Raw genomic sequence first — 18,186 nt, 5'->3', positions numbered from 1 at the left:
GGGAACTAATTAATACGTTTGAAATCCTTCAAGATTTGGAATACTTTCTTCCAAGAAACGTATGCACCTTCCTCTTCACAGATCAACTGAGCTTCTACAAAATATATGCTTCTTTGAAGCCTTTTTTTTTCAAGAGATCTGTAGTGTCACAAAGCTGTTTCCCCAGCTGCTCACCTGGGAGCTGTCTCTGCCTCAGTGGACGTGCTGCTGGAACCCATCAGATGAGGATCAAACAAATAAGATGCACACACTGGAAATCACTTGGTGGCAACCAGCTGTTCAAGGCATGGGTTGGAAGCAGTTCCTGCTCTGGGAAAATATGTCACCTGGCTCAGCTTAAGTTTGGCCCAGTTTCTTTTGTGTTAGCAGAGTATGTGCTTTTGCTGTGTTATTGCTGACTGAACCAGACAGCTGAGAGGCATAGTTAGAAATTATTTTGGCACACCAGGCAGGATCCAGCTGGGTTTGTACTCCAAAAAGCCTTACTGATTTTGTCTCAGGTGATCTGAAAACAACTTGCACTTGCACTTGGTGACTGAGACACAGGACTAAAAGTATCATATAGCTCCTGTAGTATAGCACATAAGTAATGAATAGCACCTGTGAGTAGAGGTGAAGAAAATACGATGGTTTTGAAGCAATTGTTAAGAATCAAGGTTCGTGTTTAGAGAATATTTATTATGTCGTGTCTAATGATTGAACTATTCTTGAGTTGCAGTACCTTTAGATCTTTAAAAATTAAATAGATATGGCTCAGTAATCAAATCTGGATCTAGACATAGCAGTTGAAATTTTCAGGAAGTCTTCATTTGGTGTAGTGTCACCCTCAGCAAAACCACCTTAAATATTTATAAGGTTAATAGTCTTCAAGTTTTAAAATATAAATGATCTGGTTGCAGAAATTTAGAAGATTTACCCTATATTCATTTTGGAGAACAATTTTTGTAGTGGTTGGGATAAGACCATAACTTTGTTTGTTGTGGCTGTTGCTCAGATCCTACATTTGGCTAAGTTTTGTCAGTAGCATATGTCAGTAGCATACAGAAAGGCAATGCATACCACTCTGATTTGCACAACCCTGCAGTGACATTGATTTCATGCTTTTTTATCTAAAAATTTACTTCACTTACCCAAGGTCCTCCAGGTACCTGCTTTCTACTGACATCAAAGGATTGGATGTGCATACCTATGTGGATTAAGATTTAGTTTCTTTGTCTTTTACTTAAACACTCCAGAGACATCGTAAAAGTGTATACTGGCAGCTGGCACCTGCTGGGGAGGGGCATCATCCACCTCCATCAATGTAAAATTCCACTTGGTGCTCTCAGTGCAGCAGGAGCCACAACCAGATTAAGCTGTGCCTTCTCTATGGTGTCTGGAGAAGAGATGTCCCATGTCCTGCCCAGAAAAGAGGGCTGATTACATGGGGGAGAAGAGGATGAAGCACAGTCCATGCTGCCACAGGACATGGTCTGCCCCCTCAGGAGAGGGTGTTTGTTCCTGTGGGTTGGTCATCCAGGAAGAGACTCCAGGACAGTCTGCGTGGTCCTAACCATCACTGCTGTTCCTGACAGCACATTAACAGGGGTATACATCTGGTGAGTACTATTTCTTCATTTTGTGATACTGGTATGTGCCCCAGCATTTACTGTCATCCATCCAGTCCATGTGCCAGGCTGACTTCTGTGTGTCTGTTCATCAGGGAAGGGCTGAAAAAGCAATGCTGGCACGTACTTCTCTTGCAGCAGGCTGCTGCTGTATCAGGGCTTGTCCAGAGGCAACACTGTAGAAATGGTGTTGTCTGGAGGCACTGGAAGAAATACAAGTGCACTTCTGGCACCAGTGCCTTTGCACAGGGGTTCAGACAACAGGAGCCTGTGAAGAGAGATGTTTGCTGTGCTCTGCAACCTGATACAGGTTGTCAGGTCCAGGCACTAACTGTTCATGCAGAAAAGATGAGGAAGGCTGAGTATCCTGCCCCTGCTCAGCACTCGCTCCTGTCCAGGCACCGAGAACTCTTGCAGCAGGGCCCCTTCCATCCTCCACTGGACACAGATGAATGGATGGGGATTGATGAAGAATGATGTATCTTGAGGCGCTGTGAATCCTTGAGCCTGTATTTATGGCATACTGAGGATACAGCTGGAGCATTCAGGAGGTGCCTTAAAAGCTGCCAATGAGAACATAGGGAGGTGTATAAAGATATTATTATTTGCTTAGTTTTTGCATATACAGTGCAGGATTCGGGGTAGGATTTTAAAATATGTAGTACATCTTTCTATATGATGTAAACAAGCTATGCATGCTGAGCTAAGGTCATTTTCAGTATAACCTGTTTGAATATTTCATGGGATAAATTCCTTCAATTTATTTTAGAGGCTTATACATTTTTACTTAAGTCTTTTTAACAGAGGAAATTGTAGTCATCTCTGATGTTCTGATATATAGAATACTTTAATGCTGACATTGTGCTACTTACTAGATACAAGTATCAGAATATTCAAATAAAATAAAAGGAAAAGTACTAGTGGATTTGTAATTATGACTTCAGAATGATGAGAATGCATTATGGGTTTTCTGTTTTAGAGAGTAAATGTTGTTTCAAGGTCATCTGACTTAAGAGATCCATCCTGGACATAAAGCATCAGCATTAGGAAATTCCTGCACTATGTTTTAACAGAGTATAAAAAATGACGAAAATGCTATTTTGGACTAGTGACCTTTTTGTTCTCTTATAACAGTTCTAAGCTGTTGCCAATGATATATTTCTTTTTGCTAAGTCTCTATGTTGACATGGAACCAATTATTTTAGATGAGAATGTTTTCTGGAAAAATTCATTGGTCTCTGTCAAAGGATTCTATATTATTCTTTGTCCAAAAAAAGGTGTTGGCTTTCATTTATATCAGACATTTATGTCAAAGCTGGCATAAGCAGAACGTTACTTCATTAATTCAGTAATTTAAGATACATCAACTTCCTTTTCTAATAGAGGTGTTTACATCACTCTTGTTAACAGAGTCTGTATTCAGAACATATTTCAAGGTTCCCCTCATGCTATTATATTTTGTATTCTCAGACTTTTATGTGAAATCTATGGTCTGAAATTGTGAATTCAGAGCAAATTTTGTCCTACGTGTGGCATTCGGTAGACTCCCTCTGGTGGTAAATTCCAACCTCAACTGTACAAGGATTACCATTTCTCTATATTGATCAAGTAGCTGTACTGGCAGAGAACAATGTCACTAAAACTTACTGTGAAAGTAACATGACTGGAGCCTGTCTTTGTCCTTCTTTACAAAGTGGGTAACAAAAGTCACAAAAGTGTACTACAGAAAACATAACAAAATCTGTGCACTGCTTAGAGAGGTAAAAAGTACTTCTCAAATTGTCTATCTAATATGATGAGGAATATACTAAAGAAAAAAGGAGTAAAAATAACTTGCAATATTGAAAATATAGAATCTGTTGAATCAAAACCATTGCACATTACTTAACCAAAACTCAGAATAGTTTTCATCTTTAGAAAAGCCATTTCCCTTGATAGCTTTGGGTAGTTACCATAATATGGATTTTCGAAGACACAACTGCTTCCAGAAAAGCTGTTGGAAACTGGTGGGAAGTTGTTGTCCCATCCATCTACCACAGTAGAGAGTCAACAAGTCATATCAAAACGGACTAGTTAACAATTCATAGCCAAAAAACCAAGATGATATAAAGTTGACAACACAGATCTTGGCCAGTCCTTCAAATGTGATTTAGTTGCTGAAACAGGGTCAGGTTTAATAATTTTGCATTTACTCTATAGATGAGCAAAAAACTGAGAAAGGATTAAATTCTTAAATTAAAGAGCTTGAAAATTTTCTGCTAGAATTTTTAAAAAAGTATCAGTCAGAAAAAACATATGAAACACACAAATGGAAATCAAGAACTAACTAAAGTATCATCTGCACTTTCATTATGGGTTTATTAACAGCAGCATTTTTCATAAAGCATGAGAAACAGATTTCTGTTTCTGTTACTTAATGTTTAGGCCCCAGGCCAAGAATACTGTGTGTCTGCAGAGGACAGCAAAAAAGATGTACACTAACTAAAAGTGCTTCAAGGAACGGCAACAAAAAGGATAAAAAATTAAATTACAGAATGTCCGAGGAAAAACTGAGTTAGCAATGAAATATGTGATACTAATCTAATACACAAGTTTTAAAGAATGGTGTAAAGAAAAGTGATGAACGCATTTCCCTCACAATGTCACAATAAGTAAAGTTTTATTAGAAAGTTTTATCAGAAAGTTTTGGGCAGATAATAAGAATAAGATAATAAGAATAAGATAATAAGAATACTTCCTAATATGTGCAGTGTGAACCAACTCCTTCAAGAGACACTGTGTAGTATTTTGGACATGTTTTTCATGAGTGATCTATGTATATGTGTGGCCTTAGAATAGGGAGCAGATTGGGGCACCTCACTCTAGGTGGAAAGGTGCCATGTCTTAATGCTAAACCTACACAACTTCTGCAGGGTATGCTCACTTTTAGTATGTAGCTCTAAATGCAGGAGCAAGCACTGATTTCTCTCATTACATTGGAGATACCCACATTTTATGGATTGTTGAAAAGTGCTTATCAAGAGACACAGAATTAAACTGTCAATTTTTCTTGCCTCAGAGTTTTCATGAGAAAGGTGACTATTTGGTAATGCTTGTTGTAAAACTTATTTGTTGTGTTTGGCATGTGCTGCCACTGAATGGTACCAGGCAGTCTGGATCTGTTGTTTTTCCTTCTTCATCCACACTCCACATATTTTTTTCAATTTTATTTATATCTGAAAAAGAAGCCACAGGGGATTTTTTTAAAGGGGAAGCATCCAACAGAAACAAGTGTTCCAGTTCACGTGAAGCAAGTAGTAATCCTGAAACATAAACCAAAATCACTTAGATCATTCTGTCACAATATAAATCCTGCACAGTATTTTCTTAAGAATTCTTTAAAGAATGATCTTGTCTCTCACATTTGTTCAACATGATCAGTTACTTTTGTCAGTTAGGTATCTGTCTCTGATAACATTCTGCCTTATCATGGGATTGTAGAATATGGAGCTGGAATGGACCTCAAAATATTTCTGGTTCATCACACTGCCTTATATTCATCTGTCTCCTATTTGAAAATATGCACAGATCAATTTTTAAAATTTACAATTTCTGTTTTTCATTCTGATTATTAAAGAAGAATGATATGAAAATTAAAAGGTAGAGGGAAGAGTCCCTAACAGCACCAGGGACAATATGGTGATCTTCCCTGTCTGCCTTCCAACATTTCTCTCTGTTGAATGCATATTTTGCTTTCCTTTTACTCCTTATGCTATTTTACAGATTATTTTTCTAGAATTGTTGTTTTCTAGCTCCTATCTTTCCTTTGCCCTTATTTTCTGTTATTTTCACAGATGGTGGTGCAAGGAGAACTTGGTGAAATGACTTGCTATAGGAGAGCCATCAGAAGTACAGTATCTTTTTACTGAAGAAAATGGAAATGCAATAGGCACAGAAATGATGCTGATAATTGTTTATAATCATCTTGAGACATTCCCAGTCCATTTTCCCCTACTCTGATAGAATTTATGTTGTGGTCTGGACATGCTGTGTAAGTAAGTGCACAATGATTATCCAGTGTTGCGTCCAAGCAGCTCATTCCCTCCTGCATTTCTTTGGCAGCTGCTTGTGGCTTCCTCTGGACATCAGATTCCTTTCTCTACTCTTTTGGGATGAATGTGATGCCAGCAGCATGACTGAAAACCAGGCCAAAAGTGATGGCTGACCTCCCACCCATGTACTTACAGGAATCTAATGTGTTGAAAAAAAATTCTAGGGAAAAATCCAGCTGGTTTCCTGGAAGGTTCTTATACACAATGTAAACTTGAAGGTAGGAAATAACTCTGCAAAACAGAATAGTTTGAAAAACGCCTGGAGAAAAGAATCACACCATTCTACATTCCGTGATGAGGCATTATGGGCTACCCATGATGTATCAGAACTGTTTAGTTATACTAAATTTGTAATTCAATAATTTTTGCAGAGTTTTTGTGATTCTTTTTCCTCCTTCCTTTCTTTTAGTAACTGTTGCTATATCTGCATTGTTTTGCAGACAGTGCCACTGTCAGGTTTGAGACCATCTGGAAAAACTAGTAACATCCTCTGCTACAGCTAGACTGCTGTCCATTCAAGAGCTGCTCTGGAATGCATACAAAAAAGAATTCAGAATTTTGAAAAGTCTGTTGAATTTCTGAATGCCTGATAGCAAAGACTCTTTACCCTGAAAATAGGGAAGAAAAGAGACCTTAATGCAAGTTCAGTGTCTTGTAATATGGCATTTTCTTGTATAAATGGAAGAGCCATGTTGATTTGCAGTTGTTGGTGTTGACAGAGTAGTTTTTGCTTTGAGACTGTCATTTCAGTGTGGAATCTGGGAAACACCCACAAAATATTGGGACTTATGCAATATAAATTTCTTTCCTGTGGCAAGAAAAATTAGCTGCTCTAACAGGAGACTCCACTGGTACCAGCAAGGAAGTACATCGATCCTTGAAGATGACAAATTTAAAAAAAAAAAAAAAAAAGTATTTTCATGATGTAAAAATTCACAGGAATTCCATTTATATGCAGGGCTTCCATTTGTTTCTGAGCTGTTAGCCAGCTTTCATGCTGGAAAAGAGTTTTTACCAGCTTTATATGTCTTTATATACATTCCAGAATACATTCCAGAAGGTCTACTATGAATGAGCTGAAACAGAGATGAAGAGAAGTACTGGAATCTAAGGCTTCACTGATGAAACCTATAAGGCGGTCACCAGAAACCAGCTACAAATTTAATTTTTAGTGAATTTTTCTCTAAGAAGCATTCTAATAGTTGACATGGAATGTACTTGAGAACACTTACAGCAGTACCTGTGAATTTAGTTTGTTCATAATCAAGTTCAGTTTGGAGATCAGCTCCATCATTTTCTCATTTGCCGCCATGGGAAAGCAGATGAACTTGATACATTTTATGTTGTGCAAATAGTAAAAATCTCAAAGACTTCCTTAAATGATGGCCTAAAAGCTATGAAGAAAACTCTTACATTATAAATCCTAGAATAATAGGAAATCCAAAACCTAAAATTTGGGTTTCATGAACTGAGTTTCCCCAGTCATATTACACCAATCTGAATTTACTTTTCCAACTCCTTAAGGAGGGTATCTCTTTGAATGACTTTAAGTGTTATGATATACAGAAGGGACTCAGCAGAAACCTATAGGCTGAGTTCTGCCACATCTACCATGTGGTGCCTGTGAGAACCCTTTCTTAAAGTGGCTGGATCCAAGCTCAGTGGGGAATTCAGAAGTGCTTGCATGGTTCTACTGGTACTGAAGATTGTCTCCTTTTGCTCTTGTAAAACCACCATAACGTGTTATTGTTTAACAGCATCCCAAGTGCCTGGGAGTAAATGTTGCAAAGAGTGGGGGCATACACAACATTTTTCTTACCTTGTATGCCTTTGCCTTCTATGACTGTGTCCAGGACTTTTAGTAGTCTTTATAGTCTTTTTTCTTTCTTTCATCAGAGAGAATCCTAAATCCTTCTCCTACCTTTTGATTTATAAAAGTACTACAGAGGTGAATGTTTTGCTTTCATTTCATTTACGAGGAAAAATTCTTGGTCTGCATTTTGCACTGTGAAATTTTTTGACCTCAAAGGAAGAGATCAGGCAAGCACATGTAAAATATATTGATGCTGTTTAAAAGACCAAGAGAAAATGTAGCAAATGGAGAAGATCTGATTAGCCAAAATGAAATAATGCCTGGTTTTTCTGGGAAAATAATAGTGAGCACTCTCTGTATATTAATTAGAAGAAATAAAAGAAAAAAAATACAGTATAGCTGGAACAAAGGGATATTTGCGACAGGAGTACTTAGAGCCTACTGAATGAATACACATTCTGATCCTCAGTAACTATGTGCATTAGGAGTTAGTGACTTTCTGCAAGTAAACCCATTAACAAAATAAATCCATGTTTACTACCTATAGCCTATCTATTTCATAAGAAGATCTCTTAACTGTCCCATCTATGCAATGTGTGCTATGGATTAAAAAGAAAGGCAGTGCATACATAATGGTTTATGGCACATGGCTTGAAAGCAGCACATTTGTCATGTCACTAGATGGTCACCTGCCAAAATTTGCCCACATCCTCTTATCTGCTTATGCGTCAACAATACACTTATCCCAGTTGCCCAGAGTTCAACGAAATCAGTCAAGTTTCTAGGGACTACAGCACAGTTTGTATGCTATGAGACGACTGAAAGGGAATTTGGGTGCAGTGAAAGGAGGTGAATGTATACTTCACAACTTTCTAGGACATTCAAGCCTTCAGACTTTTAATGTCAACAAAATACCCTAATTGCTTAAACAAAAGGAACAGCAGATAAGAGAAGAACTCAGACACTGGGTAGCATCTAAAACATGGAGCTGCCTAACAAGGTTAATATTTTTTATATGTTCTCTGTCTTACTTCGTATAAACATCTTAATATCGTAATATTGTTTGTCACAAAACTAATGAACCTGTTAAATCTCAGGAAAACCATGTGATACATGAAACTGCACAGACATATTTAATAAAGCCTGTACATTCCAGTAATAAGAAACTCTGATGGACTAAGATGTTCCCAAAATGTCATCTGAAAAAAAACCTCAAAACTATTTTTCGGCCAGACCAGGCTGATAAATGCCATTATGCATCACTCAAGGACAAACAGTGTTTGGAGCAGCTCTGGGAGATGTTCTGGTGGTCTCCCTTTCCACTCTGGCAAGCACAGGAAAGGTCAGCAAGGTCCTTATGATGTCTGGAGACCACCGACATGCTGGGTAGTGCTCTGGACAGATTCAATAGGGAGCAGTTAGTTGGGTCAGTGTAAACACCTGCACTCTATCTGACCTTCTAACTTTTGAAGAGGAATTTCTCCTAATTGGTCTCTATGAAGAAAACTAATGCTAGGCACGGGGGAAAAAAGCACATATTGGTCAGATAGTGGGTGAGAACCTCAGTCTGACCCAGCTGTGTCTTGTCTGTGACAAAGAAAAGTGAAATGAATTGCAAGGTCATTGCACCCTGCCTGTATCAGACTGTCTTTCATACTCAATAAATGATGTGTGATTACAGTAAGCAGCTACCTTTGAGGGAGTATATTTTGGCAAAGCCTCTCCCCTCTCTCTTCAGCACTGGTACTATGGCTTTGTGCCATGGTATCCTCCTACCTGTCAAAATACTTCAGTCTGAACTCACGGACTGCTACTAAGTGAGGGGTAAGCCTGGTGTAAGGCAGACACTGCTAGAATACTCACAGTGGTGATGTGGCTGGGCAGAGAGGTTGCTTCCACCCATACTCACAGGGGTCATTCTGATATCTTTAGGACCTCCTTCTCAAACACAGAGAGTGGTGGTTTAGGAACTAACAGATTATTTTGTCTAGGTCTCTGGTTTATGGAGAATACAGCCAAGTGATTGTCTCCTTTATTTATTTTTCCATTTTTCCCATTTCAAAATGACTCCATCCAGGTGTGGAGGGGTTTCTTTTCATTTGTTTTCATTTTCTCTTTTTTTCTGATTTTGGGTTTGCTTTTTTCTTTCATAGGGGGATGATTTTTTGTTCTGTTTTGGTTTAGGTTTTTTGTACCTAAGGGTTGATTTTTCTCATTGCATTCCCTCAAAAGCTCAATACTTGAATTTGTTTCTTTTATGGGTAGTATAAACTGAAGACAGATTTTGTTTGCTTCCCTTTACTAAATTTCCCTTGTTAAAAATGACTGATGATTGTTTATCCTTTCTTTTGTGCTTTGAAGAGATATCAAATCCCATGCTTTGAGAAAGGAATATAGAAGGGGTCATGGATTCATCATCATTCATCATGCACTTCATTGTGCATGTGTGTGCCTGCACTGCAAACTGAGACTGCAGATAAATCCATTTGTCTCTTTGCAGTGAGCTGTAATTAGAATTCTGACTGGCTGGAAAGTGACTATTCATTACACTGCAAAACTACAGAGCTAGATTAACTTTTACTGGAGGCTTTTCAAAAACACAATTTGCATTTTCTGGCATGCACTGAATAATAATGACATAGCGCAACAACTTCTTAATATTTTGTAACGCAATAGAAAATACGAGCCTGTGTCATCCACTGGGAGCCCACTGGGTTAGGTCATGTGTAAACACCATTTGTTATGGATCCATCTAAAAGATCAAGTGAGCAAGACTAGGCCTGAGAGAACATGTGTCCTATACAGTCTTTACTGCTTCACCCCCATGCAGGCAGCTTCCTAAAGGCACAGACAGAGTGTCCCGGTATAAGAAGCATCTGGCAGCAGCTGATGCACACAAGGATGCACACTGTTTGTGCCCACAATCTTTGGCTGACATCTCCATCCCTTAGATATGCTAAAAGCTGAGTCAGCCTCAAAAGATATCAGAAGGGAAGACAGTTAAGTGCCTGATCCAAAACTCCAAAATGAGACTACCCAGTTTCTTTGAAGCAGAAAGGTGTTCTTCAGACAGAGCTGAGGATTTAGAACTGAATATCTAGTCCTTGAAATAATATGGATAACCTTCCAAGGCTGTTCTGTGCATAGCAGATGCAAATTTCTATTCCCTTGCCTGCGAACATCTTGAAGCAGGAATTCTTCTAGGTCAAACAAATTATCAGCCATTAATTTGAGAGGTGTTTTCCCTGCAACAATATCAAATTCTTACCTTTTAGGCTGGAATATGCTGTCCTTTCAGGAGAAGTCAGTTTTTCTTTAAAATTGGAACAAAATCAAGGTATTTAAACTTTTAAAGGAGAATAAAATAAAATTGTATGTCTGCTGCTAAATTAAAAAGAAAAACACTGGAGTGTTCTTGCTTACCATCTTTAATACTGAAAAAATGCAGAAAATGTATATCTGGATTAGGAATTGAAATTCCAGTAATAGTTTTTAATGCTCAGATGAGGTTCTATTTTGATCAATAAGGTTATCACATTAAACAATTCTGTGTATATGTGAAACACAGCTACTAGAGACTATTATTAATTCTGTTTTCCTAGTGGTGCTTGTTTGTATAGATACATTGAATGAGTTTTGAATCATTAAAATCAATACAGGGAAGTTTTGCTTGTCAATGTGTTCTTGCTTTTTCACAGATTCTTACTTGTGTTTGAATGAATGAAGGGATGTAAAGTATAAATCAGGATATTTAGCAGAATGGAAGATGGAGAGTGGTGCTACAATACCTGAAACAAAGATGCAATTTTAATAAAGTCTGTTTTTTCTCCCTTTACCTTTCTCCCTTAACCTTTCTGCCTTTATGCTTTTTTTGGCCAGGAATTCTGTATACTGCAGCACTGGCCCCTTGACACCATGCAGTTGTTCTTTGATGTCACAAAATCCTTTGGAAAAACAGATTTTTAATGTTTCCATTACTGTTTTAATTTTTCATGCCTACCAGGCCTACTATACCATTTGGTTGACCTCTTCAATTTGTTTATCTTGCCTGCTTCTTCTTGTCCTGAACTGTAAATGTCTAAAGGCAGTGGGTGTCCTTCTGTGTTGCAGTCATCAAGGGCCAAAAGAGCTGTGAGTTTTTCCCTGTGACTGGGCACCCAAAGTGCAAAGATACCTATATGGAAGATTTGCTGTGACCCATATGGAAGATAATATACTGCTGAGCTGAAGATCAGGAGCTCCTGGTCAACTCCCACCAGTTTAAACACTGGACAAAACATTCTATGGTATGGAATATCCTTCTGGCCAGCTCAAATCAGTTCTTATGCTCAAAACAGGCGACATTAAAAACTCGTTAATTTAGGGTAGACACCACTTACTAATGACTAAAACATCATTGACACTATTCTCATACTAAATCCAAGGCATAGCACTGTACCAACTGCTAGGAAGAAAATTAAGTCAATCCCAGCCAAAACAAGGACACACTCCTTGGTGGTGCAATGCACATGCATGCCTCCCAGACGACTGAGTGACCTTAAAAGAATTGTTTGTTCCAAGGAGTTCTCACCAAGTCTGTTTATGATTGAAAAATAACAAAACTCACTCAAGTAGGAAATTCAGTGTTAAAGATGCCACAAATGGAGCAAGTGATTCCTCAGATACTATTGATGTAAGGAATTGCTATGTCACTAATTCTTGTAATAGAAGAATAGCAATTAGGCCTAAGTTTTATTCATAGATAACAGAGATAGGAAGAATTAAAATATCTTGTTTCCTTTAAAACAATCTTTTTTTCCCTTCCTATAGCAGGAAAACCAAAATCTAGAATTTCAGAGTTCAGTCGCTTTACTGGTTTTCCATTGGTCCTCATCAGAAGGTGTTCCTCATTCATAATTTTGCTGATTTTAGTGACTTGCTCTGCTGGACTTCACATGTGGCATCATATAATGCTGCTTTATGCAGTGGAGGTAGCATTCATTCCTGTCCCCCAAGGACAGCACCAGCTGTGCAGCTGCACCACAGGCTCAAGCACAGTCCCCTGAGATATGCTGAGCTGATAAATCACTGTATTTGGTGGTGGTTTAAACTGAGACCCTTGCACTGGAGAAGGGTCCTGACACTAAGACAGTAAGGCACTGTTCAGGGGGAGCTGGGGAGGCCTTTCTGCCACTGCTGAGCTGCTGGGTGCCTGTGCAAAGGATTGCAACCTGCTGGAGCTGCAGCCCCAACCTGTTTGCACTCTCACAGTCAGAGCTGTAGGCTCGGTTTCACAAACAGCTCTGATCTTAGCCTCTTTTTGGACAGCTTTATTACAGCTTAACTACAGCTTGCACGCATGCATTTTATGTTAAATACCAGACCATGTTTTTTGGATCAGTTGTAGCCTTAGCAGATTAAGTAACCAACATTACTTTAAATAAACTCCCTATGTCATGGTACTGCTATTTAAAATTTTCAGTGAATATGCCCTTCTTATTACTATTTCAATTCAGCAGTCCCAGAGAAATCTTTTTACATTCAGGGAGATGCAGACTTCACCAAACAGAAAGTGGAATCAATTCACTCCATCGTTGATTGAATTTTTTCAGTGTGTTTTATTGTGTATCAAATTATCCTCATCAAAATAAATATAAATTCTGAGTTAGCACATATAACATGAAGTGCTCTGGGCTAGCTCACAACAGGACATGAATGTGAATAACAGGTTTGTTGTCTGTATATTTTTCCAAAAATCATTTCCTTTTTTTTTTACTCTCACAAAACTTTGAAAAAGGTTCTAGGAAGTTCCTTAAATATTGAATATCCTTTCCATAAATAGCGACAAATAAGCATTAAAAAAAGCAGTTCTGAAGGTGCTACAAGAACTGGCTTTGGATTCAAAATGTAGCTTGAAGGCACTGAGAGCTTAAATTTTTGTAGCTTCTAGACAGGCTTGTGTTGAAAGATAAGATTTAGCTTGCTTTAGATCTAAACATGTGACACTTTGCTTGGTATTCTGTATTTAATTTTGTAAGGTTTAGTACATTGAGCTCTTTGAAATATCAACTGATCCAAAAGAAAATTACAAGATTTTAAGGCCAGATATTGAAATTTTGACATATTAAGGATGAATAAATTCATACCTTTACTCTGAATTTAGGCATTTAAATTATTCCAATTGCAAGTTAATCCAGGAATTCTTATCTCATCATTAATAACTCAAATTTTAAAAATCCTAAAGTTCTTCCTACCCCTGTCTTTCACAACCCAAAATGGTTTTTTACTGTGATTTAAATAGTAATCTATTTCTCAAAGACTCTGTTCTATTCAGGTACAACTACATAATGAAATGAAGGTATAACTAAAATATGTGGTAGTTTTTCTACACCAACCTCAAAGAACAAGCACTGATAACAGTAACAGTCATGGCATCAGGCTAGTCTTAGTGTGTGCTATCAGAAAAGAAGCTCTCCAGGGACCCTTAGTTAAATTAAAAGCGGTATAGTAGGATATGGTACAGCGGCACTTTAATAGGCAGTCATATCTTTCCTTTCTCATCAAAACCAAGAAGGTTAGGAGCACAAATCTTTATTGACCACTAGTAAAATTTGTTATACTAACTCATTGAGGTACTTCATAAGTCTTCTTCTAACTTATCTTCACAGTTATACGTATCATAAATATTATTCCTCCGTCCATCTATCAATCAATCAGCAAATGAGGTTGTTTGAGCTAATGGTGAGCTAATGATATACTAATGGTTCTCTCTGGAAGGATGCAGCATGCTTCAGCTTAGTAACAATAATTGCTCCTCTCTTGCTTTGAATGTGATAAGTAGGTAAAACATACTACATGATATCATGCTGCAAGAAAATAACATTAACTACTTCTGTATTGATAGGGGTGGTTATTAACAGGAATCATCTGCAATCATTTTTCTTGTTGCATTTTATTCTGCTGCTGTAAGAGCCAGTAAATAAGTGTGTGGCATCAACAGCAGTCTAGCAGTTAGTGTGAATCTCTTACACATTATAGTCCATAGCTGTTATTTTTTAATCTAAGGGGAGCTTGGGTCTGTATGTATGCATGTATATTATATTAATCTCATAATAACTTCTCTAAACCAGCCCTGCATGCCTTCTTTTACTTACATATTCTTTATGGCCCTGAGTTCTGTTTTGTGCTGGTTCAAGATATAATAATAGTATGTTAATTTCTCTTCCGTCAGAAGACTTGCAATAGCTTTCAAACCCTGACATAAAACCATTTATTTTAAAAACACTCCAATACTGCTGATCTAAGGTCCAGAGAGGTTGACATACCTGTAGGAAGCCTCTCTTGCAAAGGAATAGTAATGTAGAAAATAATGACAAAAGCAGTATTTTGATCTTTAAAAAATATCTCTAAGACACAGGCTGCAGACATGCAGAATATTTCTTAGAGGAACTAGCAAGTAGCAGTTTATACTACACACCTAAATGAAATAGGATTTCACATTCCATTTGAGACTTGATGTTTTTGTCTAGAGCATGCAGAAAAATCAATCTGAATTAACTTTTAAAATAGATTGGCTAAACCACTTTAAGTTTCTGGGTAGCCAACTCTCATTTAGAATGTATTAATTTACTTTGGAAGTAAATGTAGTTAGATTGAATTAGGGCCACTTTAATTTTGAATGAGAATGTGCACATAATGCAGTTAAAGTAATCACAACTTTAAATTCACACCTTTAGGTAATTTGTATTAGTTTTCTTGAGTGTTCCCAGACATATAAACTCTAAATCTCAGTGAAGTCAATAAACATTTCTTCAGATGTGCATTGTTACGTATCCAGATAGAACAGAGCAAGCAAGACAGCCTGAAGGAACATGCCCTGACAGCCAATAATGCTACAGACACGAGGTGAAGGTAGAGTTTCCTATCTAGCAGAAACTATGGTGAAAGCAACTGTGTCTTGTGAGCAGTATGATCCAGTACCTGAACGCTAAGAACACTTAAAATCACTTACTGTCAACATTTCTTTATAGCTCTGGTAGCCAAATTTTTGGTAGTGAAATAATGTTATCAGAATTGACTGCAGTAGGTTGCTCCCCGGTCAGGCAACATCACCTATGACAACAGAGAGGTATTTAATGAACCGTGGGTGTTGATTGCACATGCCAAATTTCCTTCTTTCCCTGCAAACTGCAGGTCTTAATGACCTGGTTTGCTGTAGCCCTGACGGCCACCCGCTGCTGGCTGTGTCTGCACTATGTACAGCTTGCTTCTTTCAGGAGCTGCAAATGGAAAAGTCTGAAAGAGCATTTATCTGAGCTACTGAAAAGCAGTGGGAGACGTGAAGAAAGAAGACAGGGGCAATGCAGTCTCTAATAGGTGCCATCTTTACTCTTACAGCGCAGATTAAAACCTACATGACAACAACTCACGTGCCAAGTGAACTACAGGACTTCAGCCCAGAATTTCTGCTCAGAGGTAATGAAGCACAATGGTTGCATGACTGAGAAATGCCAAGGTAGGAACCTGAAGCAAATCACTTGGCAGTAGCTGCATATGGATAACAGACTGTTCTGAGAAGTGAGAGAAACCAGATGTCTGGCCATCAGGACTTGGTTGATTGAAATTTGCTTTCACACATACCAATTGAAAATGTGGTAACACTGTGAATCTCAAAATTTAAATATTAAAACAGGATGACTTGCAGTGAATTTAACTATGTTTGTTATTTCGATAAGAGGAAAAGTTATCAAAGTACTGTTAAATTACTGAGTTGCAAACACTGCTATCACAGATTTTTTGAAAGAAGAAGTTGAAGGTACAAGCAATCCTGATTAAAATATTATTAAGCAGAAGTAATCTGCTTCATTTTGGCATCACTTTACTTTTAAAAGTTGTCATTTTAAAAAGTTGCATGGAAATAGTAAAAAAAAATTATTCTTTCCAACAGATGTGTCAGATTTGTAACGAGGACAGTTTTTTTAAACTGTATTAGCTTCTGTCTTAATCTTGCAGAATATGAAACATAAATCCTAACACTTATATTTTTAATACATACAAACCACCTCACAATTTCAACTTAACATGAAACTGTGCACCTACAGTTAAATGAAAATTTATAGCAGGTTACCGTATTGATAAAACATAACATTCTAAATCCACACTTAGACATTTAAATATAAAACACTCTTCTTTTAAAAGAGCAAAATTATTATATTTGTAAATAAAAAATAAAAATGTTAGTATCCATGGGCCTATTGATAATTTGTTTTAAGTACATCAAGTTTGCTCATACACAGAAGCTATTAGTAAGAGACAGGAAAAGAAAGAAAACATAGCTGATAGAAAGAAGAGTGTATACACAGAATGAAATGCATGACAGATTACTCTTTTTGCACTTGTCAAATTTTTCAATTTCCACTGAAGTGTCATTTTAATTATGCTTGGATAACAGCAAATTTCAAGCCAATATCAAATTTCTCTCAGCAGCAAGAAACAGATTAGGGACATGTACTGCAAGGAGCTTGCTCTTGTTGGATGTTTCAAATCTGTGGTCCTATTTTATGTCCCTAGCCTGGTTGAAAGTGTCTAATAAGTCATCAGAAGTTTTGTGTATATGGGAATATGAATTCAGGCTGCACTGAGCCCATGGAATCCTTTCACAGGTGTGCCTCCCACTCTCTTCGGTGAAAGGTGGCCAACAGGATTAGTCCTCCTGAGTTTCAGATCAGCAGTGGAAATGAAATACATTATTATAAAGATTTCCCCTGATTTGACTAAATGTTGTTTATACCAGCCTCTTCTTGTGAGCAGTTTATCAAAAGAAAATGTTCAGCAATCTTTTAATTCAAAAGCTGCATCTCAAGGTTGAGGAAACTTCATGTACTCCAGGGCAAATCATAATGAAAATTTGAGGTTTAGAAACATCATTTTAATGGCAAAATACTTATTTTATCCTACCCTATTTCATTTAAACCATGGGTTTTCTATTATGATTATTTATGGTTATCATTTTGGCTGCTCTGAGCAGCAGTGTCTTGGCTTACTTGTCTTCTCTGCTCAGGATGAAAAATGAAGTTTGAAAGAATGTTCATTACCTTCACGGCATGTGTTGACTGCACTGATTCTTCATCTGCCAAACTGCAAATGCTGGCTTCTGGCTCATCTGGAGACCTCTGGAACTAAAAGTAATTGATCAAATTAATTCTAATATAATCCCACACAGACCTTGCTACCACTGCAGCTTGTTAACCTTATATGCAAACTGTTTATTTAAACTATCTGGATGACATCATGAAAAGTACCTTCAATACATCAAAAAAAGTATTAAATTAAAGCCGATTTTTTTTCAAAGATACGTGTTATGCTGCATTTTGTCTAAAAAACAGAATTTGGAACCTCAGCATTTACAGAATTGATTGCAATTCAGTTGGCCCTACTTCCCAAATAATTAGATTTCTCCCTACTCTTTAAAATACTAACCACAGCTTTCAAATGATCAAGTTTATCACAGTAGCTTTGTACACAGTGTGAAATAGCAGTTGAAGGATCTGAGCAGCAGTTTTCTGAACTGTGCACTCCCTTTTACAGCATATAATCACAGAATGGCGCGGGCTCAAAGGCATCTGGAAGATGATCTAGTTCCAACCCAAGTGCCATGAGCAGGATGGTGATTTTCACTCTTGGATTCTGTAGACTT

The 18,186-nt window shown here is 37.5% G+C and overlaps 1 long non-coding RNA gene across 2 annotated transcripts in view; it reads left to right on the top strand.

Moving 5' to 3' along the window:
* Positions 1 to 17,759, top strand: part of LOC117010349 — a 28,439-nt gene extending 10,680 nt beyond the window's left edge. The window contains exons 2-4 of one of the 2 annotated variants that reach the window (XR_004420643.1): positions 11,622 to 11,797; positions 15,888 to 15,965; positions 17,551 to 17,759. This is a non-coding gene — a long non-coding RNA (uncharacterized LOC117010349). Of the gene's footprint in view, positions 1 to 11,621; positions 11,798 to 15,887; positions 16,000 to 17,550 lie in introns of those variants that run through there. The other variant, XR_004420642.1, reaches the window with a different exon arrangement.
* The last annotated feature ends 427 nt before the right edge of the window (positions 17,760 to 18,186 follow it).

The sequence above is a fragment of the Catharus ustulatus genome, chromosome Z, assembly GCF_009819885.2.
Source record: "Catharus ustulatus isolate bCatUst1 chromosome Z, bCatUst1.pri.v2, whole genome shotgun sequence".
In the NCBI taxonomy this organism is placed as follows: Eukaryota; Metazoa; Chordata; class Aves; order Passeriformes; family Turdidae; genus Catharus; species Catharus ustulatus.
Note: the sequence above shows the minus strand (reverse complement) of the source record. Positions and strands in the feature narration are given on the sequence as shown.